General features: G+C 49.0%; 1 protein-coding gene across 2 annotated transcripts in view; it reads left to right on the forward strand.

Annotated features, from left to right (window-relative positions):
- The window catches only part of PTP4A3 (protein tyrosine phosphatase 4A3), a 157431-nt gene that overhangs the window by 72902 nt on the left and 57876 nt on the right, over positions 1 to 26653 (forward strand). The window contains exon 1 of one of the 2 annotated variants that reach the window (XM_074986594.1): positions 5542 to 5687. The exons of the other annotated variant lie outside the window; for it this stretch is intronic. The gene's annotated coding sequence lies outside the window, so the exon portion shown is untranslated. Of the gene's footprint in view, positions 1 to 5541; positions 5688 to 26653 lie in introns of those variants that run through there. 2 annotated transcript variants of the gene reach the window in all.

Consider the following 26653-nt stretch of genomic DNA (forward strand, 5'->3'; position numbering starts at 1 on the left):
CTCAGTGTATCGTTGTCCTGTCCAGTTCTGCATGTTCCATACAATTCTGGGAAACTATTCCACAGTGTTACAGGACCTCTGCCAGGCATATTCAGCTTAAACGCTAGCTTTCTCTGTTTTGATTCACTGTTACGAAGTATGCATCATAGAGGCAGCTTTGGCAGCAGGCAAGGCCAGATTTACCCACTCAATAAAGAAATGACTCTTTAAATTCTTCCTTTCAAACTAAGTCCTCAGCTTCCTTGCGTACATTTTTACTACAGGGGAAATCAGCCCTGCCGCAGTCGATCTTCCCGAGTTCAATTTACTGCACCTGGAAGGGACGTGCTAAATTGAATTGTTGTGGGGCCGCCATCGACCCCCATACTCCTGGCAGTCGCGAGGAGAAACGGAAGTCGATGAGGGAGTTTCTCCCATTGACTTTCCACTGCGTGGATGGTGGCAAAAATCGATTTTTAGATATGTCAACTCCAGCTACGCCATTCTCCTAGCTGGATTTGCGTATCTAAAATTGATATTTATCCCCTACTGGAGACCTGGTCTTGATGTTTATTTTGTTGTTGTTTGCCAGTTTATCCTTTCCTTATGGTGGTGAAGTATTCCAGGTTGGATCTCTCACGTGGCTGGTTGAGGACAGAAAGCTGTACTTTACGTTAGTCCTTTTGTATATTGCAGGCTGATCAGCAGGTTCATATGGTCTAGGAGATAGGTTCTTCTTCGAGTGGTCCCCGTGGGTGCTCCACAGTAGCCCATGTCCCCCAGAAATGCCCTCATTGCTCTAAGCTTACAGCTAGAGCACGAAAGGACAGGGAAATGAGGCTCAAAATGTTCCTGTTCGACCGGGCCCTCCAGCCTGGGACATCGGAAAAGCCCCATAAGGAGGGCTCTTCAGGCTTGCACAAGAGGAAGGCGGCCTCTCTGACCTCCTCTGTGCAGAAGAAGAAAAAGCTTTCACCAGCTCGATCCCTGCCAGTTACTTCTATGAGCAGGACGAGCGGAACACAGGGCCCGGGCCCGCTGCCCTCTCATGGTGGGAAGGCCGCAGTGTATGTGCCCGTGCAGTGGCCTCCGGTTGTTAAGGAGGTGGCACCGAGGGCTCTGCAGGCACTGGAAAGGTCGTTACCGAGCCTTACGGCACCGGAGCGAGAGCACCCGGCACGGAGCCCAGCGGTGCCGGAGGAGACTACCCGAGCGGCACCGAGGGCAGTGGCACTGAGCACGGCACCAACTACGGTGCCGAGCCCCCCGGCACCGATAAGAACACCTCGTCCCGCTCATAGAAGTAACTGGCAGGGATTGAGTTGGTGAAGGCTTTTTCTTCTTCTGCACAGAGGAAGTCAGAGAGGCCGCCTTCCTCTTGTGCAAGCCTGAAGAGCCCTCCTTATGGGGCATTTTGAGCCTCATTTCCCTGTCCTTTCGCGCTCTAGCTGTAAGCTTAGAGCAATGAGGGCATTTCTGGGGGACATGGGCTACTGTGGCGCACCCATGGGGACACATCTCGAAGAACCATCGTTACTACACAGGTGAGTAACTTCTCTTTCTGTTCTCCGTCTCTGCCTTAGATGTGTATTTGGGACAGGTAGCCATCATGTCACTTCGGCCGCTGCTACCATGCAGCTGTTTTTAGTGCACTAGTTCATTCAAAACTTGCACATGTACATCTGCCTGAATTGGAAATCACAGCTGCAGAATCAGCATAGATATGCCCTTAGCTTGTAAATTGTGTGTCAGGGCAATCTCTTAGCATGTTTGTACAGCACCTAGCATGGCAGAGCCTTGATTGTCTGTGGAGACCACCCTCTGGCCTGATGTCGGAAACAAAGCTGATAAATGTGCCGGAGTTCAGGTACCACTACATAAGGAGAGCTGAGTAATGAAACTTGGCATTGGTACAGCATTTTGAGTTGGATGGAGCACTTTACGAGCTGCCTAATTGTTGCTAAGGCCAGGTCTACAGTAGGCATGCAAAACGATATGTAGGTACACAGTTCTAGCTATAGCAATTGTGTAACTAGAATTGACTTATCTACAACCAACTTACTTGGCCATCCTCACAGAGGGAGGTTGATGAGAAACTTTTTCCCATCAACCTCCCTTACCCTTGCGATATCGAGGAGTACAGGGGTTGACAGTCAACCCTGAACAGTTCGATTTTACATTTCCCTACCAGGTGTGAGAAATTGAACCCTGAAAGATTGACCCTGAGTCAATCTGCATAGGGAAGAGGTCCCCTTAAGGGCTTGTCTACACTTGCCCAGAGGTTGACACTCTCTGGCGATTGACCTCCCAGGGATCGATTTAGCTGGTCTAGCAGGACGTGCTAAATTGTCCGCTGCTTGTGCTCCTGTCGACCCTTACTCCTCATGAGTCCGCAGAGCACAAGGGAAGTCTTTCCCATTGGCCCCGCCCCTCTAGCGGGGTCACCGTGCTAAGTTGATCTAAGTTATGGTGAGGCCAGCTACGCTATTCAGTTCGCTTAAGTTGTGTAACTTAGTTGGATGTTGCCCCTAATGTAGCCTGACCCTTACACGTCACTCCGGAAAGTGGTCTGAGTAGCAACAGAGGTAACAGAAGTCTGCTTGCTGGCCTCTTGTGTGTCTGTTCAGACTAGACTACAAGTCCTGCAAACAGAATGGGATTATTTTGAGTCCATTCAACTTGGTAATGAAATTGCAATTTGTGTGTTAGATCCTGGGAAGTCTGTACAGATCCTGCAATGCGACTGGTTACAAAATACAGTAGAGTCTCAATATTTGCAAATTTAATTATTCACAAGCGACCAGAGCAGCTGCTTCTCTGGGGCATGGAGCACCAGCAGCTGCTGCTTCCCTCAGGATCTTGGGCAGGAGCTCCAGCAACCAGGACGGGGGGCTGCCATATTGGCGAAATTCAATATTTGCGAGGGTTCCCAACACGGAACCATCACGAACGTTGAGACCCTACTGTAACGCCACTCGGGAGTGTGCGATGCATTGAGAAGGGTTGCTTCAGGTGCTGTCTGCTCCTTCTGTCACTGCTGTAAATGATGCTTTCTGGTGCACGATCACTTCAGGCTTTGTCTCATCGCACTCCAGAGCGTGGAGACCTAGGCTGAGGATTGTTGTATGTGACACCAGTGAACCTTCCGCTGCAGGACAAGGTGTGTGGCTGCAGCAGGCCTGGCCGAGGGTACTTTTGCTGTTCGGGACTGAGTTTTACACTGAAGACAACAGATGCTGTGAAAATTTAGGCTTGGTTCAGTGTGAAGGCCTGCGATGCCTTGGGATAAAAGAAGGCTGAGAGAAGTCATTGGGGCTAGCTGACATCAGGGTGTCGAACAGATGGGCTGGAAAAGTTTGCTTGGACTGGAGACAATCATGTATGAAGTTAATCGTGTTGTGTGGAGAGACACTGGCATCAAAGGGTTGAAATAACGCCCTGAATTCCAGTACGTTACTGTCAGTGCTGTAATTATTTTTGTTTAATCTGAGTCAAGGGGTGTGTGTGTGGTGTGGGGGAGGGCCAGCAGCAGCTGTGGTAAAGCTCTAAGCATTTGCATGTCTCGTGTATCTTTACAGCTGTATTCGTCTTGTGTCCCCAGAAGCAATGCGATGCCACCCTGATAAAATGGTAGCTGGTCTTGAACGATGTTTCCTCTTAATTTTTTTCATCTCAGGTTGGAATAAATTTTGTGTGCACCAAGGCACATGCAGGTGTGCACCTCCAATAGAAAAATCTGCTGTCTAAGGTGGGTGGCTGTGGGTGGTCTGCCAGTCAGCTGGGCAGCACCTGCATCTCTCCTGGGCAGCCACCCAACGCTCAGCTTACAGGGAACACTGGTGCTGCCTAACAACACAGGGAGAAAGATTGACAGGAACGCATGATATGGGCACGGATGGACTTGATGTCTGGGGGACGTTACAATAGGTGGTAGACAGGGATGTGGTCCCAGAAGGCGTACGGTGTCATGTGAGCTCCTTGTTAAAATATTCCCTTGTTACAGGAGATCCCCCCCGCCCCTTCTCTGGTTCTGGCGGAGATGACTGGTAAAGCAGCTACTTGTTCATTCTTGCAGTGGAATCGTTTATTTTGCTACCTATCTGTGTTTTATTGTACAGCCAATGTCTCTCCTCTTCTGCCACCTCCACAGGTGGCTGTCCTTGTTGGTTCTTTGTTCATGGATCAGCCCTTGGCAGCACCAGGCACCCAGTGCTAGGGACAGCAGGTACCTGATTCAGGTTTATAAGCAGGAAGAAATTCTTAAAATGGAAACATTCCCTCCAACCTCCTCATGGCGATGGTTCCTCTTTGCTCTCCCCTGCAGTGGCCAACCTTGATCTGTCCCGTAATAATCCCAGCACTGCAGTCAGGGTAGTAACCCAGAAAGACACTGAAGCATTGAAATGACTGTACGAAGACAGAGATGTAGGTCAGGCAGGCTCAAGAGTAGGGCCCACAGGAAGTGCTGATGTCTCTTATCCTATGTTGGAGCTACCCGCTTCTCCCAGCATGAGGAGACAGGCCCTGTGGAGCGTCTGCTCATAATCTCTTGTTCCCCTGCCAGTCCCACTCGGGACAAGAGAGCACCCATCATGGCCATTAGGTTCCCACCCATCTGCAGACCATGGCAGGCCAATAGTCACATTGTCTTCCAGAAAGGTTTATGACTCCAGCCCCCTAGGTATTTTTCATGTTGAGTGTTGTACAGACGCCTCACCCTGTGTTATCCCCATTTTATAAACAGAAACTGAGGCAGCCACGGTGGCAGGAACTTCAGGTTTCTAATCTGATGCTGAATCCACTCAACCGCACTCTGCTGGTCCTCTCTCCCTTCTCTTGTAAATGGTCCCAACCTTGCAGCCAGAGGGAAAATTTTCCAAGCACTGCTAACACTGATGTGCTTCTGGGGCACCTTTCTTCTGCTGAGCTTGGCGCATGTTACAGACTTTAATTCAGGGATGAGCCTTCACACCAGCCCCCTGATTTTGGCAAGCAGCATTATCCCAGTTTAGAAATGGAGAAGCTTAACCTTTGTGTGCTGCAGCCAGGACCATGCCAGGGAGTCCACAGCAGGGCAAGGACCTGAGCTCAGCTCTTTGAGGGCCAGTCCTATGCCTCAGTCACCAAACCAGCCTGCTGTAACCTGGGGGGATGGCTCCATTCCTAAGCTACCTCACCTCTGAGCGTTTGACAAGGAGAAGAGGAAATGTAGTGATATTACAAAACATTACCTGTAATAAGCCAGTGGGGAATAGTTGAGGTGGGGTGGTGATAATGGGAAACCCCTGAGCGACACATTGGCCTTCCTGCTGAAACTAAAGCCTGGTGTGTAATGAGCTTTTTTTTGATCTGGCTCAGCTTCCTGCAGGGCTGGGACCCACACTGAAATCCCAGCCACACTTGCTAGCTTTCCTGCTTCCTGGGCAGACCTCTTTCCACAGTGCTTCAGGCTTTGGGCGCTGGGCCAGGGCAGGCCTGGAGCTCTGCGATTTGCAGGGCTGCCAGCTCAAATGATTCTATTACGATTCCCTGTGGAGCTGGCCGGAGTTGGCCGCTCTTCCCTCCACCCCCCCTCCTGTTCCGAGCTGGCATTTGGGATCGCAGCGTGTAGCAGCAGGGCGCACGTTGACTCAGCCTCTTCTTCCCCAGTCCCTGAGTCTGCTGCCTTGCTAATGCATCGAAACGCTGCTGCCGTCTGGAGACGGAAGGTGGGTCTGGAAGCAGCTGATGCTGCAGGCGGAAGGGTGACCACAGCTGGGGTTTTTACCGCTCTGTGTGTGTGTGTGGTTGCTTTGCCGGAGCTGCTTTTTGTGCGTGTCTTTTTGTCCTGTCTCTCCCCCCACCCCTGCCTCCGTCAGATTTATCAGGAATCCAAGCCAGGCGAACCTCTGACTTTGGCACAGCCTCTGAGTGCGCCGAGCTGCTGGTGAAAGACTATTGCAGAAAGTCAAACCCAGATCTCGCTCTGAGCAAAACCAGGGGCACCTCCTTCTCCCCCCACCCTGTGTGCATGCCGAAGGAGTCACCGCCTCCTGTGCAAGTGAGTTGTCTGCAGTGGCTTCTTATCTTGTGCACAGGGTTGTCTCCGCATTAAAAGAGTGGAATATTGAGAGCTTGCTGGCTCCTCACGCTGGTGTACAGAGCTAATTCTTTCAAGCTGGAGTAGTTAAGCGCCACGTGGGAGAGGCTGATGTGATGTCTGCTATGGGTGCGAAAAGTAAATACGTGTTGAGCGAATTCTCTCAAGTGTCCAGATTTGCAGCAATGCAGGGAAAGGGGGCTGCTTGCCAGAGATTTTGACTCTCCTCAGGGTAATCTTTTTTCCCTGCATCCGGAGAAATCAAGTAGTTTGACCTTAGCTTTCCAACCTGTCCTGTGAGAATTAGAGCATTTCTGTTGTGTTCCCACCTGGCGATTGGCTGATCTGAGCCTTTCTGAGAAGGGGATCTTGAAAACCAATTAAAAAATGCCACACTTTTTAACACCTTGCCCTGGCTGTGCAAAGGGTTCTTTTTTATTAAGCCTCTCCCATAATATCAGGTGCCAGTTCTGAAGGTTGGTAGTAGGCATCCAATCTTCATAAAACTAAATTTGTCAGGGTCATGAGAGCTTCTTGTGTTGGCTCTCTTGTATAGATTTCATGCTTCATGTTGGGGTTTTTTTTTGTTTTGTTTTTATTGGTTTTTGTTTGTTTAGAGACATGCTCTCAACATCTGGGGAGGGGAACATTCTCTGCCTCCTTTGGTAACAGGGAAGCTGTGTGCAGACTGACAGAGCCCTGCTTTCATGCCAAGAGATGCAGGGCTACCTCTCCCCCTAGAGGAGACAGATAATCCGATCCAGTTGCCTGGTAGGTTGAGCATTTGTTTGGTTTTGGGCTGTTCCCCGCAATCTAGGCAGGAGTACAATAAAGGATGTGGACAGACAAGCGGTGACTGTGATTGGATTACTGCTAGACATGCAGAAGTCTGGCTGTCCACAAGGCTGGCCATGGGCTTAGCGGGTGAGGCTGCTCAGAGTGGCTTTGGGCAGAGGCATGCCTGAGGTTTAGGAAGTGATATTGTAGAAGGACCAGGGGCTGGAGTATACAGTTCATTGTGAGGCTGTCGTTTATTGTTGCCTGGGAACCGTGACACTCTCCTCGGTTCAATCCTTGTCTTTTGCTGGCCCTCAGCAAATGCTGTTAATCTGTCTCTGAGTGTGAATGATCACCTTTGCTTTGGGGGGCATTGGTAAGTCCCTCTGATGAGAAGTAATGAGTAATGCAAAAATGGTGATCACGGGGACGACCCAGTTAGGGTCAACAGGGTTGCAGCAAGCCTCCAGGCTTGGGCCAATAGACAGGGTCACAAGGCACATTGCACGGTGCTCAGTAAAGCTGTGGCTTGGAAGCTGAAGCCTAGGGAGAAGCCTAACACCCCATAGGAAGAGGGATTAATAAGACTGGGACTTCTTAGCTTGGGGAAAAACAATAATTAAGGGGGGAATATGATAAAGGTATATAAAATCATGACTGGTGTGGAGAAAATAAATAAGGAATTATTTACTCCTTCTCCCAGTACAAGGACTAGGGGTCACCAAATGAAATCAATAGGCAGCAGGTTTAAAACAAACAATAGGAAATATTTTTTTCACACAACGCACAGTTAACCTGTGGAACTCCTTGCTGGAGAATGTCGCAAAGGCCAAGACTATAGCAGACTTTGAAAAAGAACTAGATAAATTCATGTAGGATGGGTCCATCAATAGCTGTTCGCCAGGGTGGGCATGGACAGTGTCCCCAGCCTCTGTTTGCAAGAGGCTGGAAATGGGTGATAGGGAATTGATCGCTTGATGATTACTTGTTCTGTTCATTCCCTCTGGGGCACCTGGCATTGGCCACTGTCAGAGAGGATGCTGCGCTTGATGGGCCTATGGTTTGACCCAGTATGGCTGTTCTTATGTTCTTATGTTATACGCGGAGGGTGGTTGTGGTTGGGTGTCTGTGCAGATTATCTTTACAGGGAGCACCCATGTCTCCAGTTCCAAACAGACGCAATGAGTCTGGTGAAGGGTGCGAGGGTGTAATGCTCTGGCCTGTGCTAGGTGATCTCAGGAGGCCAGACTAGGTGATTGCAGTGGTCCTGTCTGAGCTTAGAATCTGCAGAAGCTTAGTCAGGTATTTCAACGTGAGCCTGGCCAGCAGTCACACAGGAGTTAGGTACATGGTTAAATTCCTTGCTGAATCATGGGCTTATTTTTTAAGCACCCTTTGAGGGTTGAAATTTCTCCTGCCCCTTCCTCCCAAGAGTCTCCTTCCCCGTGACGACGCTGTGCAGTTGTGAGTGTTCGAGTTTAGCAGTGTGGATGGATGAGGCCTGTTCAGCAGCGCAGCACTCTGGTGCCTTGTCCTTAGTTTGCTTTCTAGCTGAGCTCCTCTAGCGCATGCTGCGTGCCATGTTCCAAGCCTGCTGCTTTGCTCTCTGCTTCTGTGCAGGTGCCACGAGGGCGCGAGAAGTAATTTGCTGATCCGTATGGTGATGGAAGGTGGTGCAAGGGACTTTGGGGTGCAGATGAGGTCCAGCAGTGGGCAGTCAGGAGGGAAGGAGAATCTGTCCCGTTCCGGAGTTAGGAGGCATAACACTCCTCTGTGCTCCTTAATGCCAAAGCACCTTCCTTTGTAGCAGAGTCACTCATCACGTCGTGTGCACCGTTAAACAATCAGGCGAGTGCTGTGTGGCTGGCGTGAGCCTCACAGTCAGTGTTCCCTGTAAGCTGAGTGCTTGGGCAGCCACCCAGGAGAAATTCAGGTGCTGCCCAGCTGTTTAACGGAGTGCCCCCTGCTGGTAGCTTGTGGCTACGAGGGGTGCACATCCACACATGCCTCAGTGCACATCATAAAATTTGTTCCCCCCACAGGATGAAAATGTCGAGAATTCTCTGGGGAAAAAATTGAAGGAACATTGCTCATAACTACGGAGGACTCAGAGCAAGTTAAAAACAAGTTCCTTTAGAGTCGCACGTTCCTTATTGAGCTTCAAGAAAATAAAGGGTTTAAAACATTGGCTGCTCTGCTCTTAGGAAAGGCAGGATGGGCTAGAGTATAGGGCACTAGAGGGAGAAACAGGAGACCTGGGGTCTATTACCAGCCCTGGCATTGACCTGCTGGGTGACATTCAGCAAGTTACTTCTCTCACCTGCCACCCTCTACCTGTCCTGTCTGTTTCAATGATACGCTCTTTAGGATGGAGATTGTTTGTTTGTTTCTCACTGTACAGCATCTAGCACAGTGGGTCACAGCTCTTCCATGTATCCAGTAGGTAGTTAATATATCATAGAACATCTGAATGGTGTGGGTTCATCAGAGCAGATAGGCAAGTTTGGATTTGTTCGTTTTCCTTTGTCTCTGGTTTGTAGCAAGCTGTGGGCTAGGAGTCAACGTTCTGTCCGGCCCCAGTGCAGTGTCCTTGCTCATTTAGGCAAACTGTTGCTGAAGGACAGCACTTAGATTGGTTGTCTGCATCGGCACCGTCCAGGATGGCCCTGTTCTGTTTGTGCAATCTTGAGTTGCACAACACTAAAGTCAGGGCTGCCAGACTTGTGTGGCTTCCATCAGCTCTGTGTTTCAGTAGCTAGTGTGGGCAGGGGCACACCTGCTAAAGGATGCAGTGGACTTACGGGCTTGGGGCACATCTGGTAACTTACTGGAATGCCTCTCCCAGTACAGATACTCAGGTGCTGCCATGTGGCTATTTTCTTATTCCAGGATGAGCGTGTCTACCTTGGGGCTTATTCTGGGATAGCTACTGCAGTACATGTCCAAATGTAGACAAGCCCTGGGGCCATGTAAATAAACTCTCTGCTTTCCTCTACAGGCAGAAGTTGTTGTTCAGTTAAAAAACTGGATGGGAATTAACTGGTTTTTCGACTTCTGGGCTTCAGGTGCATTGCACAGCAACTAAACTGTTGTTTGTTTTTAATCCTTCACCTGCCCTGCAGAACAGAGGAGTTGATAGCAAGATTCTCCTGCTACGCCTTGTGCAATGAGTTATAGGAGGGATTAGAGGAAAGGGGGATTCCTGGAAGCAAGTCTTTGCAACATTTCAAGTCAGGCTGTGCACTAAATTTAGATAAAAATGATTGGTTAACACCTTGCAGTAACTACAGCATGTAGGGAGATGCAGACATGACGTGGAGTTGTTCGCAGTGTGAAGCATATTGCTCTCTGGCCATTGGAGAGCTGCCCATCAGTGGGTTGTGAAGCCTACAGCTGTTGGGAAAATATGGTCAAGATAGCTGACTAAAACAGGCCCACAGGACCGTATCCAGCCTGGGGGTCTGTTGTTTCTAACGAATACAGGTGACTTGGTTGCAATGTTCCCTTTAATCTTTTCCATCCATATGCAGAATAAATTTTTATGTGCACTGAAGCAAGTGTAAATGTGCACCACTCAAACTAAAAACGTAGCTGTGTGCGCTCTGCTAATAAGCTGGGTGGCATTTAACTTTCTCCTGTGTAGCTAACAAGCCCTCAGCTAACAGGGAGTATTGTTGGTACATGTGGCCAGCACTGTGGAAACAGGTATCTGTCTTAAGAGCTCATATAGCATCAGTCACTCCAGTGTCTGAACCGCTCAACCCTCCCAGCAGTGGAAGGGCTGTAAGTGCTGTTAGCTCCATTTTACAGATGGAGAAACTGACAGAATTGCAGTTTGTTCAAGGTCACCTGTGGCAGAGGAGGGACTTGAACCCAGGTCTTCCCAGGCTTGAGCCTTAACCACTGGGCCATCTTTTTTTTCCTGAGTTGGAAAACCATTTGCTTCTATGAGTTCCCCACCATCCGCAGGTTTACAGGCCTTCAGCCACTCTCCTCTTCAAAGGAAACACAGCCTCTCCTTCGAATGGTCTAGAGGGACTGGCCATCTTGTTCAAAACTCAACCAGGAATAAGCTCTGCCCTTATCCTGGCAGGTCCATCCGTTGCCCTTCTGTATGTCCTGGAAGCACCCCCCCCTCCCCCCGGCATCTCAGGCTGGTGCCAAAGATGTGGTAGTGCCTTGCAAAGGAAAGAGCAAGAGATAATGGATGAATTCTTCATGTACTCTCTAAATCTGTGCATTTGTTCCTGAATGATGCTACTTAAGTCTGGTATCAGAGGAGTATCCATGTTAGTCTGGATCTGCAAAAGCAACGAGGGGTCCTGTGGCACCTTATAGACTAACAGAAATGTATGAGCATAAGCTTTCGTGGGCAAAGACCCACTTTGTCAGATGCAGGTAGTGGAAATTTGCAGAGGCAGGTATAAATAGGCAGGCCAGAGCAAGGCTGGAGATAATGAGGTTAACTCAGTCAGGGAGGGTGAACAGCGCTTCCTCAACTCTCGTCCACTAACACCTCCTCTCTACCTACTCTACATCGATGACATCTTCACCCATGGGAAGGAGACTCTGGAGGAATTCCACCAGGATTTTAACAGCTTCCACCGCACCGTCAGCCTCAGCCTGGACCAGTCTACACAGGAGATCCGCTTCCTGGACACGACGGTGCAAATACGCAACGGCCACATAACCACCACCCTATACCATAAACCCACTGACTGCTACGCCTGCCTTCATGCCCCCAGCTTCCATCCCAGACACACCACACGATCCATTATCTACAGTCAAGCACTAAGATACAACCGCATTTGCACCAACCCCTCTGACAGAGACAAACACCTACAGGATTTTTACCAAGCATTCTTGAAATTACAGTACCCTCCCGAGGAAGTAAGGAAACAGATCAACAGAGCCAGACATGTACCCAGAAGACACCTACAACAGGACAAGCCCAAGAAAGAAACCAACAGAACACCACTGGCCATCACCTACAGTCCTCAGCTAAAACCTCTACAGCGCATCATCAGTGATTTACAACCCATCCTGGACAATGGTCCCCAACTTTCACAGGCCTTGGGAGGCAGACCAGTCCTTGCACACAGACAACCTGCCAACCTGAAGCAAATTCTCACCAGCAACTATACACCGCACCACAGTCACTCTAACTCAGGGACCCATCCATGCAGCAAACCTCGTTGCCAGCTATGCCCACATATCTACACCAGCAACACCATTACAGGACCCAGCCAGGTCTGTAACACCATCACAGGTTCATTCAGCTGCACATCTACCAAGGCGATATATTCCATCATGTGCCAACAGTGCCCCTCTGCTATATACATGGACAAAGTGGACAGTCCCTGCGGAAAAGAATAAATGCACACAAGTCGGATATCAGAAATGGCAATGTACAAAACCTGTAGGAGAGCACGTGGATCTCCCAGGACACACAGTAACAGATTTAAAAGTAGCTATCCTACAGCAAAAAAATTTTAAAACCAGACTTCAAAGAGAAGCTGCTGAGCTGCATTTCATCTGCAAATTTGACATCCTCAGCTCAGGATTAAACAAGGACTGTGAGCGGCTGGCTAAATACAAAAACAGTTTCTCCTCTCTTGGTGTTCACACCTCCAGATCAACTGCTGGTAGTAGGCCTCACCCTCCCTGACTGAGTTAACCTCATTATCTCCAGCCTTGCTCTGGCCTGCCTATTTATACCTGCCTCTGCAAATTTCCACTACCTGCATTTGACAAAGTGGGTCTTTGCCCACAGAAGCTTATGCTCATACATTTCTGTTGGTCTATAAGGTGCCACAGGACCCCTTGTTACTTAAGTCTGCTCTTCCTCCAGCGGCATGGGTGTGTGTGACTCTTATTTGCATGCTTATTGCTGGATCTGGTCAGTGTCTTTCCTAGTGTTAATGAAAAATGGCCTCTTCTAAATGGTAGTTTTAATTTTTCTTAAAATTGTCCAATTCTCCCTGTCAAACACCCCCTGCCCACCCCAGTTTTGAAAAACTGAAAGCTCTCTAGAACCCCACCCCCAACAATACATATATATTTTTTTTCATGGCAAGTAATGTAGCATTTTCCAACCAGCTCTGCTTATTTCTCAAGCAGCTTCTTGGAGGCAGATGCACCTACACGCTGTGTCTCTTCTGCCCCTCTGCTGGCAGACGGCTCTGTCTTGCCCGCATCTCAGCTGGCACAGTGGCTCCTGGCTTTTGTTAAAAGACAGTATGGCCCAAACTGGTGACCCTGATTTGCTTTTTCCGACTGCTTGGCAGAGCCAGTCTCCTCCCAGCCACCACTTAGTGCTCTGCTTGCAGATGTTGGGTTGTTTTTTCCCGCCAGCCCTTTCATCTTTGCTTCCTGTTTCCTTCCACGCCCTTACTCCCACTGGGAATGTCTGAATTTTTCCTTCCTTTGACTGTGATTATGGTTACAACCAATACAATCTCTCTCCCCTTGTCAGATTTAGGTTTTCTCAGTGGTGTCAAAGTCCTGGCTGAGCAGGAGGACTGTTTGCTGCCTTCCATACGGTCTTTGCACTGGAACTCTTTCTGTTGATCAGATTTATCACAAGCTTGCCTGTATTCATCCAGATTCCTTCTGTTCTGGTCGTGCTGTTTTGCCAGGTGCTGTTGTTACTTTAAGTTCTACCGTAGCAGACCTTTTACCTTCCCTTTAATCTGCTTTATTGCACAGTGGGGGGGATAAAAAAATGTATGTCTGAGATTTTCAAAAGTGAGCAGCACTTATGGATGCCTGAGTTTTGTGAGTGTCCAACTTGAGACACAGGTGCTGGATACTTTGTGCATAACAAGGCCCCATGCTGGGTGTCTCAAACCGAATACCAAAAATCTCTGAGCTGTCTTTAAAATCTTGGCCAAATTCCACCTTTCAACAATCACCTCCCCCACTTCTGCAACTCAGGGTATGTACACACTGCAGATAAACTCGGTGGCAGAAGGTCTCCCGTCTCCAGTCACCTGAGTTGGGTTTGTGTTGCAGGGCTAAAAAAAGAGCAGCGTAGATATTCCCACTGAAGCAGGGGCATGGCTTGTGAGGCTTGGTCAACACTAGATGGGTAAGTCAGTTGTGGATACACAGTTGCTGTAGCCAGAATACACTTAGGTGCAGTTGATTTGCTTGGCCATCTTCACAGAGGGAGGCAAATGGGAGAAACTCTCCTGTCGACCTCCCTTACTCCTCATGATGTCGCGGAGTACAGAGGTCAACTGCCAGCCCAGGATAGTTCAATTTCACGCGTCTCTACCCAGCACAGGAAATCAAACCCCGGAAGATCGACCCTGACCCAGTTGATCTTCTGCACGGCGTAGACGTACCCGGAGACCCACCACCATCACACAGGTGTGCACCAGCTGGCGCGAGAATGTCTGTGTGATTGTGTCTAGCACAAAGTATCCAGCACCCAGGTCTCAGGTTTGGCCAGTTGACCTGTGCTCTGAGGCTCAGTCCCACGGGAGACTTCTGTTGGTGGTGGTGTTCAGATGCAACCTCAGACACAACCTAGGAAAGAATCCTCCATCCTGTTGATCCTCTACCATTGGTTCTCTGTCAGGATTATTTTTCAGGATAAAATATCAGTGTTGTTTAGAAGAAAGCATAGAACGTATGAAGAGGAGTATTTTTCTGATGATCTTTGGCTTCCCTGAGTTCTGAGAGGTTGAGGATCAAAGTGTTCTTGGGGGGACCAGAAGGAATAACAGAAGCCACACCTAATGGTAGCTATTGGCAGAAAAGCAGCAAGCTGAATAGCCTGGACACAAAGTGAAACTGCCCAGTCTTGCTTTGCTATATAAACTGAAGCAGAAGCAGAGATCAAGCCGATGGTATAGTGAACATTCAGTTAGTCTTTTTTTTAAAGAGAATAATGAAAACAAAGTGAAGATTATAAAAATCTTAAGTGTAATTAATTTTTGTGGACTTACCACATATAGAAATTCCTGCCGAAGAGCCACATCTTTTTTTTTTTTTTTTGGTTGGCTTCTGTGCTTTTATTTTTTAATCTGGTTTATGAAGTCCCCTATTCTTCTTTTTCAAGACTTTCTTTGGTTATGAAACTAAACTTGAATAGTCTTTATCAGTTCTCCCTGTTACACTCAGTAATGTCCAAGTTCAGCTGTCTTCAGTAAGATGGCTAAAAAGAACAACAAAAAACCACACCTCTTCTCTCTTGTACTAGAACTAGTTAAGGTGGTGTGTGCTCCTTTTATGCCATGTGGGCTTTATTCCCTCACTCCACCTTCACTTTAAATTATCATCTCTCCCGTTTTTGAGAATAATAGCTTAATATAGATTCATTTATCAAAGGAAAACAGTGTAGATTCCTTTCCAGTGTTGCCTCTGCCCTGCACAGGTTTAACATACCCGCTTTTGAAGGGGAGAGGTGGTACAGGGTAGAATGTGGTGTGTTGTAACTGCAAGCGGAGTAGTATGATAGCATTGCAAAGATTTGGGGAAGTAAACAACACCTCCTGTTGCACTGATATCGTGGTGGCATTTCAAGCCTGCAGCCATGAAAAAGAACAGCTCCATTCGCGTTGTTTAGCAGTGATAGAAAAAGCTGCTGCTCCTTCAGCTACTTAACCACCTCTGGTAACCAAGAGCAACTTAAAGAAATGGGAGCTTTAAGATGGAAATTAGACCCTTAAGATGGTTCCCCAGTTGGGGCAAGACCCTGTCCTGCATAATTGTTCTTTCGCTTGATAAAAGAAAACAAATTCAGACCCTCATCCAAGGAGAGAAGGGCTTTGTGTCCAGAGTCCAGGACAGCAGTTCTGTTATCAAAAGACACTGCATTGGCATCAGCAGCGTCGAACAAAACCACAGTGGCTCTGTACTGAGCTGTGGCAGGCTTTTTGGGGACCGTACTCCAGAGTGAAAAGACTCTGTTGTCATTAAGCGCCATTAGTCAGACTCCACAAGAGTCTTGGATTAAATGGCTCTATTGATGCTTTGCTAGACGTGTCTGTAGGAGGAGGATCGTATGTGAACTCAGTGATACGTTTTAGATCTTTGCCTGCTTCTCTGTTCATCTGGGGTAGTTGGGACTGTCCAGGGGAGCCATAATGCTCAGATTGGAGACAGAGGTTTGGCTGGTATGCACGAGCAGTGGCTGGAAGCTGTTAATGTCTGGCTATTTGGTGTCTTGTGGATAATAATACCTATAATTGTGGATGATAATAGCTACCTTACATAGCTCTTCCCCAATAGATCTCAAAGCTCTTCACAGCAGGTCTCGGTATCTTTATCCACATTCTACAAGTAGGGAAACTGAGGCACGGGAGGGGCAGTGGCTTGCTCAAGGCTGCTGGACAAGCCAGGAATTGAATGTGGGTCTCCTGAGTCAGTGCAGTGCCTTACCCACTGCCTGGCTGTCTCTGTATCTGTGCCATGCGTAGGTGCGTACGCGGTGCCCTCGTGGACAATCTCAGCAGGTTGACTGATGCTCTGATGGCCCAGCAAAGCTGAACTGCCGTGAAGTGCTGGCGTGGCTGGGGCAGCGGTGGGAGTGAGATGGCTGTCTGGATATTCTCTGTGCTGTGAGCCTTCTCTGGTCCATCTTCTGTGACTGGGTCCTGAGCTGTGTGAACACCCAGGAGCTGGAACAAGAGTGGCCATGTCCCTCTTGCCTTCCGGTTAGATTAGAGAGAGTGTTGCTTTCTGCCTCCCTAGCCCAAGAGGCTTCCTGTGTGTGCATGGCGGAGGGAGGCCTTTCGGGGGGGGGGGGGGGACCAGGTCCAGCCTGCACTGGGGTCATCAGGCCCTACCCTGCGTGGAGATGTGGGAAAGCCTCACCCAGATTGTGCCATTTGTGGCCGCTGAAAGGCTGTTTGAGGGCTTCCCGTGGTGAAACTCTGATGCTCAGGCCAAAGCAGCGTGCTCCAGCAAATGAGGCTGGCATTCACCAGGCTATATCCAGGAGAGCCATCAAAAGCGTGAAGGAGCCAGAATGCTGCTGGAGCACATAAGGGCCAGCCCTGGAATGTCAGTCTAGACCAGGGGTCAAAAGCCTGTCCAAGGCAGAGTGCTGAAATTTCACCTTTGGCCCTCTGTGTACGGTCTGAGTGCTGGTGATACTTTTTAAAGTCGCTAAAAGTCCTCTATTTCTAAGAGCCTCATTAGTAAATAAAGGTGCAGAGCTTTACCGTTTAATTGATGGTTGGTAACACAGAATCACAGGGCTGGAAGGGACCTCAGGAGGTCATCTAGTCCAGCCCCCTGCTTCAAGCAGGACCAACCCCCACTAAGTCGTCCCAGCCGGGACTTAAAAACCTCAAGGGATGGAGAATCCACCACCTCTCTAGGCAACGCGTTCCAATGCGTCACCACCCACCTGGGGAAGTACTTTTTCCTAATATCTAACCTACACCTCTCCCTCTTCAACTTCAGACCATTACTCCTTGTTCTGCCATCTGACACCACTGAGAGAGTTTCTCACCCTCCTTTTTAGAGCTCCCCTTCAGGAAGTTGAAGGCTGCTATTAAATCACCTCTAAGTCTTCTCTTCTGTAAACTAAACAAACCCAAATCCCTCAGCCTTACTCATAGTTCTTTGTGCTCCAGCCCAGTAATCATTTTTGTTGCCCTCTGCTGAACTTGCTCCAGCAAATCCACATCCTTTTTATACTGGGGGGCCCAAAACTGGACACAGTATTCCAGATGTGGCCTCACCAGTGCCGAATAAAGAGGAATAACTACTTCTCTAGATCTGCTCGAAATGCTCCTCCTAATGCACCATAGTGTGCCGTTAGCCTTCTTGGCTACAAGGGCACACTGTTTTCTCATATCCAGCCTTTCATCCACCATAACCCCCAGGTCCCTTTCCATCGTACTGCTGCTGAGCCAGTCGGTCCTCAGCCTGTAACAATGCTTGGGATTCTTCCGCCCCAGGTGCAGGACTCTACACTTCTTGTTGAACCGCATCAGATTTCCTTTGACCCAGTCCTCCAGTTTATCCAGGTCCCTCTGGATTCTCTCTCTACCCTCCAATGAATTTACCTCTCCCCCTAGTTTTGTGTCATCCGCAAACTTGCTGAGAGTGCAATCCAGTCCCTCATCCAGGTCATTAACAAAGAAGTTGAATAACACCGGCCCGAGAACTGAGCCTTGCGGCACTCCTTGAAATGAACCGCCATCCAGATATTGAGCCATTGACCACTACCCATTGGGCCCGACCATCAGGCCAGTTTTCTATCCATCTTATAGTCCAAGGATCCAATCAATATTTCCTTAACTTATGGACAAGAATGTTGTGGGAGACCATATCAAAAGCCTTGCTGAAGTCAAGGTATATCACATCCACTGACTTCCCCATGTCCACAGAGCTTGTTGCCTCGTCATAGAAGCTAATCAGATTGGTCAGGTAGGACTTGCTCCTGGTGAATCTATGTTGGCTACTTCTGATCACTTTCCCCTCTTCCAAGTGCTCTAAAACGGATTCCTTGAGGATTCCCTCCATTATTTTCCCGGGGATTGAGGTAAGGGTGATGGTTCTATAGTTCCCTGGATTGTCCTCCTTTCTCGTTTTTTAAAGATGGGCACTATGTTTGCCTTCTTCCAGTCATCCGGTATCTCCCCTGATCTCCAAGAGTCTTCAAGGATAATGGCCAAAGGTTTAGCAATGCCCTCTGCCAATTCCCTCAGTACCCTGGCATGCATTAAATCCGGACCCCCATGGGCTTGTGCACATCTGTTTTTTTCTAGTTACTCAGAACTTGTTCCTTCCCCACAGATGGCTGCCCTCTACCTTCCCATGCTGCATTGTCTAGGACTGTCATGTGGAAATTGACTTTGTCCATGAAGGCTGAGGCAGAAAAAGCATTGAGTACTTAAGCTTTTCCTGCGTCTGTCACTAGGTTACCTCCCTCATCCAGTAATGGCCCCACACCTTCTCTGATAACCTGTTTATTGTTCACATGCCTGTTGTTATGGCTTTTTCCCCACTTTAGCAAGATAAATGCAGAAGTGGGGGCCAGCAAAAGTACCTTTAAAACCTTATTTAGGTTTTGCTATAAACTTTCCCCCAAAAATCCTAAAAACCTTAAATTTTGGGGATAAAATTTGCTGCCACCACCCAAGTAATAATAAGAAAACTAGGGAGAGATTACTTGGGAAATCTTAGCCCCAAAAGTAAAAACCAGGACACAAACATTAACCAATACCAAGTTAATAAAAAGAAAAAGAGAGAACTTTTATTATTACAACAATATTTGTGTTGCAAGCCTTGTGACTAGATGGAAGAGTTACAAAGTAAAACACATGGGGAGTTTTTACCATGGGCCTAGAACTTAGTTACAAGGAGGGTAAAAGAACATTTTTAAAAAGTGCACAGACCTTAGATTTCACTTTCCCAACCATAAAATAGTAAAGCCTAATGGATTTATTTAAACTTTACCCTACTTACAGAAGATTGGAGGGCCTGTCCTTGGAGGGAGATATTCTGTGTCTTTCTCCCTCATGGCTGGAAAGAAGAAAAAAAGACAGAGAACAGAAGAGGGAGGAGCCAAAATTTAATTCTTACCTACATTCCTATAGGCCAACCCCACCTGGCTAAGGAGGTTAACCCTTTTACTCCCAGGCTGCTTACAACCATGACCTTTATGGTTATGACACCTGTAGAAACCCTTCTTGTTACTCTTCACATCCCTTGCCAGCCGCGGTTCCAATTGTGCTTTCGCTGGCATTTAGCTGGCATTTGCTAATCCCGTGGTGGCATGGCTTTGAGCAAGCTCCTGCCTCCATGGGGGAGGAGGGCGGGGCTGAACTCCCACCTCACGCTGATGAAAATCTGCTCATGTGCCAGAGATGACAGCTAGGCCTGAGTGATAGCTGAGCACCTGTCGGCTTAGCAGCGTTGCAGGGTGGGCCTGCAGGGAATGACTCTCTGGTTTGAGGTTCATATTTAATTCATGCTATGGAGCAGCCTAGACCAGGACAGAGTGGGAGTCCGAGCGCATCGAGGGTGTAGCCACACAGGGCAGTTTGTGCCTTGCCGTGCAGACACCGAACCTCGGTGAGCGAGGGGGCCTTGGCCCCTGAGATGGGGAACCTCATGGCTGCCTGTCCTCTGTCCCCTCCATTCCCTGTAGGAATAATGCTGCTCCCACACCCGCTCGTCGACTGGAAGGGGAACTGGCAGCAGGATTGGAAGCCCCGTGCACAGGGGCAGATGGGAGGCAGTGGGGCTCAGGGGCACAGAGAATACACCGAGCACTGACCAGAGTTGTAATGATTTGACGAGCATCCCTCGGCCCTAACGGCGGGTGTTCCCGAGCTCGGGGGAGAGAGCAAAGGCCTGGTGTGCTGCGTGGTGGGCGGACCTCTCCCTTCCCCACTTAGGCTGTGGTGTCAGTTCACTTTTACGAGCGGGAGCGTGTCTCGTGGGAACGAGTCTCACCCCGCTTGGCGGTGCGAGATGTGTGCTGCTGGGCTTGCCTGGCAGCCTTTGCCTAGGAGCAGGAGACCATAGAAACCAGAGTCCCGAGAGACGGGCGCTGAGGCAGGTGTACCTGGGGGAGCGCACAGGACCTGTCCGTGCTGCTGTCTGTTGAACCCAGAGGCTCACGTTCCCCGCTCTGGGCAGCCTCGCCAGCTAATCATATCACAAAACACCCTCCTCATCTGCCATAGGTGCAGAGCCCCCCCAGTGGTCCGCGCCAGCCTCTGCCCCAAATACAGGGATGCAGGGTGGGTGTTGCTGGCTGTGAGGGGGGTTCGTGAGGTCCAGGTCTGCCAGTTCAAAGCACCGTGGCTGGCCTAGGGCTGAAGGGCTGTCTCGTGGGTGGAGCCCTTGGCTGAGAGCTCTGACACAGGCTGTCATTGAGAGGGGGATGTAGTGGCAGGGGACACACAGTGTCATCTTCCTTGGCCTCATCTCAGGTCCGTCTGCATCCCCCAACACCGCAGGGGACGCTTTCCGCCAGCCTTACTCTCGTGTTGCCGCGTCCAAGGGGAACAGCACCTCCACGGAGGGCGAGCGTCTCTCAGCTGCGAGCTGGCAGCGCGTGCAGAGGCTTTCCAGCAGCAAGTCAGAGAGGCAGGATAATCTCCCGCTGCCTGTTTTCTTGGAGGCATCTCGTTTTTCACAAGCTGCGGGGTAAGTAGCAGATCTTCCCGCAGTGCACCTAAAGCACCTGGAGGAAGTGACTGGCGCTGCAAATAGCCGCCAGAGGCTGTCCCGTTAGGAGTTTGTAATGAGCAGAAGAACTCTGCCGGAGTTCCCACGTCGGGGCAATCGCACAATCTCCCCTCCCGTCCCTTTTCTCACAGTGATTCATGGCTTCTCTGCTGCAGCAGGCCTTTTCCCAGAATTACTGCACCAAATCTTTAGCTCAGGGCAGCGTTCCCTGTAAGCTGAGCACTCGGGCAGCCACCCAGGAGCAATTCAGGTGCCTCCCAGCTGATCAACAGAGCATCCAGAGCTGGCAGTCTGTGTTTCTGTTGGTGGTGCACATCTGTGTGCCTTGGTGCACATAATAAAATTTATTTTGCCCACAGATGGAAAAAATTAGAGGGAGCCCTGTCTGAGGCCAACAGCAAGGGAGGTCTAGTGCTCTGTATGCTGCTTCAGTGTGGTTGACTAAGTCTGTAAATCCTTGCGTAATGTGGGTCTTGGTTCCTTAGCGAGCTACACACACGTACGGACTTTCCTGGTAACTTCAGATTTGAACACTCGTGGGCTGTAATGAAGGAATCTTTCCTTGGCCAAGAGTCCTCTGTTCCCCTTTGTTTGTCTGTCAGAATCTGCTGACATCCCAGGGTTCAATCCAATCCCATCTGTTTACAGAAGCAGTCACTACAGGTGGTCTTTCTCTCACCAGCTGGGTCTGCGTGGGGATATTGTTAGTCAGAAGCAGTACAGTCCCAGTGCAAGGCGCTGGTCTGTTTTGTGTTTTCAGCCTCCGTCCTGTGTGCACCCCCAGATTTCTCAATGAGGGTGTGTCTCCAATCACAACAGTTACCGAGGTTTGGCTGAAATAGTTCACTGTGTCTGTGTTGCTGCAGCTGCCTGCTATGGATCTTTGAGGAAATGGGTTGGGCCATCAGTCTCCCTGTTGCTCATAAGAAGAGGCAGCTCTGAGTTTGTGTAAGCTCTCTGGTTTTAGTGTGGTAATAATGTAGTAAGGCCTTGAAACCAAGGATCTTGAAGGGCTTCACTTGACTGGAGCCTTACGGGTAGATCTTGGCAGAGACTGCAGGGGTGTCTTTGGTAACTTTTCAGAAATTTGCTGAGATTTGTTTCATCCACCTTTTTCGCAGTTATTTGAGTGAGCTTTTGTGCTTACAAGCATGTTTGAATGTCAGATTACAGTCCCATGTTTAATTCAACAAGAAAGTATTTCATGATTACTAAAATTAATTTGGAGCAGAAACAATCTTTTGTTAGTACAGAGGTTATGTCATCCCAGGGGAGAGCAGATGCCATGTAGGGTTGTCAACAGTATTGTAAACTATGTTCTCAATTGAAATAAAAAATAGGCTCTCTTGTACTCAGTCAGGACTCTGGCAGCATTACACCGCAGGTTAAAATAAAAAATACAAGGAGTCTCATACTGTTTTAGCAGGCTGACAAAGGGGTAGGCGGGCCGAATATGAGGAGTGGCCTTGGCCTAATACTCAGGATCGTAACATCGCTCAAAGTTGGCTTGGTCAACCCCCAACATGCATGTCCCGTGTTTCTGAAAGACCCTATTTTCATCTGTAGTGAGAGGTGGCGTAGATGGCCATCACATGACTCGTGTAGCTACTGCTGTTCGTGAACAAACTATAGGCTGATAGTTCTTTGTCTAGACCAGTGATCTGTTTGCAGGTGATTTACCAACACAAAAATAGGAGTAAACTTGATGGCTACGTTTTTGCTAAAATCTGTTAGCTCTACTTGCTCTTATAACAATATTACGTATACCCCTTTTACAGATGGATAGTTTGAGGTATAGAACAATTAATTGGCTTTTTCAAGGTCAAGCTGCAAGTAGGAGAACTGGAACCATGGCAGCTCTTTGTTGTGAGTAATGCAGCCCTTAAACAGCCTCCTTCACGAGACAAAGGGTTAAAGAGGCTTACTCATAAAAGTGCTTGATAAAGCCCACTCCTGTATCCTACAATTACGGGCAGTTGAGGTTTCAGCAAAGAGATGCTTGTGGCAAAATGTAAATTGCAGTTTGCTTGGTGTGTGTTTCTTTTAGGGCCTTTTGATAAAAGCTCTTTGTGTTGTGGAGCGTCAGACAATACAGACCTGAAAATTAATGCTTCTGCCTGTGTGAATTATAAACCAAACCCAATGTTGAAGCTGGGTTGCGGCAGGCTTAAGCCATTGCTCTGTGCAGAATGTTGAATAGCCAGTGAGCTGGAAACAACCTCCCGGACAGGGTTTTTGTGGCTGCCGGCCTTGCTTGAGATTGCAAAACTGCTGTGTGGATTTCCCAGCGGTACAGCCGCGGCTGAGATGAGTCTTGTGTTGATTATTGCTGGCCAGTTGCCCAAAATGATACTGGGCTTGAACTTGTCTTTGGTTTGACACCCCCTCATCCCCCTCTGCTGTTGCATACTGGTTGGCAAAAGAGCTCAGGTATACAGGCTCCGAAAGGCTGAATCTAAGGTGGCAATTATGCTGGTCGTATAAATTGAGTTGATCAGAGGAGCGCGCTCATGGGTCAGCTAGGCAGCCCATCCTCCTGAGCCCTGGCAGTCTCGGCCCTGAGCCCTGGCTGTGGTCCGATTGTGGAATAGCTCCGCAGAGGGGGGATGCCACAACCTCCCACAGTGCCAGGTTTGATTAGCTAAACAAAAAAGTAGTGCTGTTGCTCTGTTCATAGCTGTCTGTCTCTCTGCTGTGCTGCAAGTCAAAGCTCTTCAGCATAGCGTTCCTCTGACAGCTTACGGATGTAGCCTCAGCTGAGAGCCAGCTGGCTTTTAGCTCAAACTGTGGAGGCTCCTGCGCTAAGCTCCAGAGGTCCCAGGTTCGGTTCCGCCTGCTGGCGGTTATGCTAGCGTTGGGGACTGTAGCCTAGCCTAACAGAACTGCCTCCGTGTGCTCTTTGCTGAGGGCTGCGAGAGAACAAGCCACAGCAAGGTAAGAAGGTTGCAGCTGGCTGTAAGCTTATTCGTAGGCAGTGCGTCCCCACACCGGCCATGTGCGGGGCTGGTGTTTCTAACACACCCAGGTCCGCTTGGAAGCAGGCTATGGTGGTAGGTTGGCAGTTCCTTGTGATGAAAACCCTCTTTGGGGCTTTGAAATGTGGCTTAGCATTCTGTGCGTGCACCCAACGCTGTCGGCATGTGACTAGAAGGCCAGGAGCCTCCCTCTTTGATATACGCACACGGGGCCTCGACACTGATCCGCCAGCATCCTTTGTGGATGTGCCTTATTGTGTCACTGAGTGACCCAGGACCTAGGTGTGTTTTGCTTATGGCCTAGCGAGGTGAGACAGCACTGCACGCTTCCCCTGCCCCCAGCGCTGGGCTGGGGCTGCACTCAACCTCTTGGAAACCCACCCGGGAGGGGCAAGGTTGATGAGTGAAGGCATTGCTCTAGGTCTGCTAGAGAGCGTGCTGCCCACTGACGTGTGAAATCAGCATTGCTCAGCAGTGTCCAAGACCCTATATGGCTTATGTCTAAAAGAGATTCTCCTGTAGCTCGGCCATTAAAGAGCTGCAGCTGTGGGCCAGGAAGGCCCTTTTCTCAGTTCCCTTTATTGCTGTGATGAGCCAAAGGATCACACCATTGCATGGTACTGATAGTTGTGAAATCTTGGATTGCGTCTTCACTAGGAAAACAGGCGTATGTTTTAACTTATCAGTCGCTCTGTCGTGCGTTCTCTTAGGATTCCCTTGTAGGGTCTCTTTCTGCAGCAATTACCAGTGTTCCCTGTAAGCTGAGCACTTGGGCGGCCGACCAGGAGAGATCCAGGGGCTGCCCAGCTGATTAGCAGAGCGTCACAGCCACCCCCAGTGGAAGCATGTGTTTCTGTTGTTGGTGCACAGCCGCACGTACCTTGATGTACATAACGTTTTTTTCTTCCCATGGGTGGAAAAAAACCTAGAGGGAACACTGGCAGTTACCTATCACTGGAGCTTGCGTGAACATGAGTCTGGGAAGCCATTTAGCTCAGGATTATTATTGCTATTCTGGCTAATGGTGCTTTGCACTTGGTGGCATTTTGTATCCTTGAAATCTCCAGTGGCGTTAGAAGGGTGGCGTAAGTCATTAACCTGGTTTGACAAAAGGGGAAACTGATGCACAGAGGAGTGAAGTGCCTTAGAATAGGGTCATGCCTGTCTGCTCAGGGCCAGTGCTCAGACAGCAACGAGTCCTGCTTCCCTGCCCCATGCTTGGGACAAATGCCTGTCACTCATCTCTCCCCATTGCTCTTTTGTCTCTTATTACAGAGAATGGTGAATCATAAATCTGTGGTACTAGACGGGGCTGCCTGTGCTGCAGAGCAGTTGTTCTTTGGTTGTATGTATGAGAGTCTAGAAGTGGCAGCCGAGGTTTGGTCCCCAGTTAGCTAGGGACTGTGCATGTGTGTATAGTGAGTGGCTGTCCCTCCAACCATTTATAATTTAAATAGACATGGGCAGCATGGAATGCAGTGGCACGGGGAGATTAAGTGACTTGCCCAAGGCCATCCAGCAGAAATCAGTGATAGAGCTGCCACTAGAACCAGGTCTCCTGACTCGTAGTCCAGTGCTCTATCTGCCGGGCTGCACCAAGTGCCCTGTAGAGCCCTTGCTTTGTATTCCCATCTTTGGGCCTCATGGGATTGAAAAGTTGGTTAGGTCTGTGCAGCACAGGTCTAAAAGCCAAGGAGCACCTCAGGCTGCGTGCTGCAGATAAGCTGTCCTCTTCCCCCAGGTTATATGTATGGCATGTACCTTTGCAGCGTCCAGATCCCCTGGAGGTCTTGAGTGGGCGGGATAGTTATTCATTTGACAGGTTATTAATATTTCTTGAAAGGCCCTTTCTGCATTGTTCTGTCATGCTTAATATGGTAATCGGCATTGCAGCTTGTCTTGCCAGATGAATTGTGATTGAAAACCCATTAAGAATTTATGGGCTGGGGCTAAATTGCCAGAACATGGATTTGCCAAAATACTTGAAATGCTTCCATGGAAAATTAGACCTTGTGGGAAATTAGTCTGTTTTCTCTCCTATGCAGTCAGTTCCCACTGAATCCAGATTCCTGGCAGCCGTGGATTGAAGCCAATAAAAAACGTTGAATGTGTATGAAATAGGGATCACACGGCTGACATTTGCCACCCGATGACGATGGTAAAAGGCTCCCAATGAGCCTCACCTCCCAAAACGCACTGCAGAGTATTCGTTCTCAGTGGTTTGCGAGACCTTGTTCATTCCTCCAACAGGATGTTGAGTGATAATTCAGTCGACATGATGCAAGTCCTCTGAATGCTTTGTTGCTTTTCACACAACCATGCAGAGCTGTGTTCAATCCTCTTGCCAGTAGCTGGAGCTTTTTTTTTTTTTTTTTTTTTTTTTTTTTTTTTTAAATATAAATCTTGCTGCTTTAGCTGCAGTGTGGCTGGAACCAGCTAAAACACGGGCATTGTTGGAGAGAAGGAAGAAGTGCTTTTGCCTCAGTCCTCTTTAAATGCCTCAAACATTAATCTGCTCTGCTTCTACCTTCTCATAATAGGTTGTCTGGGCAGCCTTTCTGGAGGGCACCATAGGTCAGAACACAGGACTGGAATTCTGGGTCCCAGTCTGTCGTGCCTTGAAAGGGGCCAGCTTTTCATCAAGTGCTGAGAATACCCTCTCAAAATTGGTCTCCTT

Source organism: Carettochelys insculpta, chromosome 2 (assembly GCF_033958435.1).
Source record: "Carettochelys insculpta isolate YL-2023 chromosome 2, ASM3395843v1, whole genome shotgun sequence".
In the NCBI taxonomy this organism is placed as follows: Eukaryota; Metazoa; Chordata; order Testudines; family Carettochelyidae; genus Carettochelys; species Carettochelys insculpta.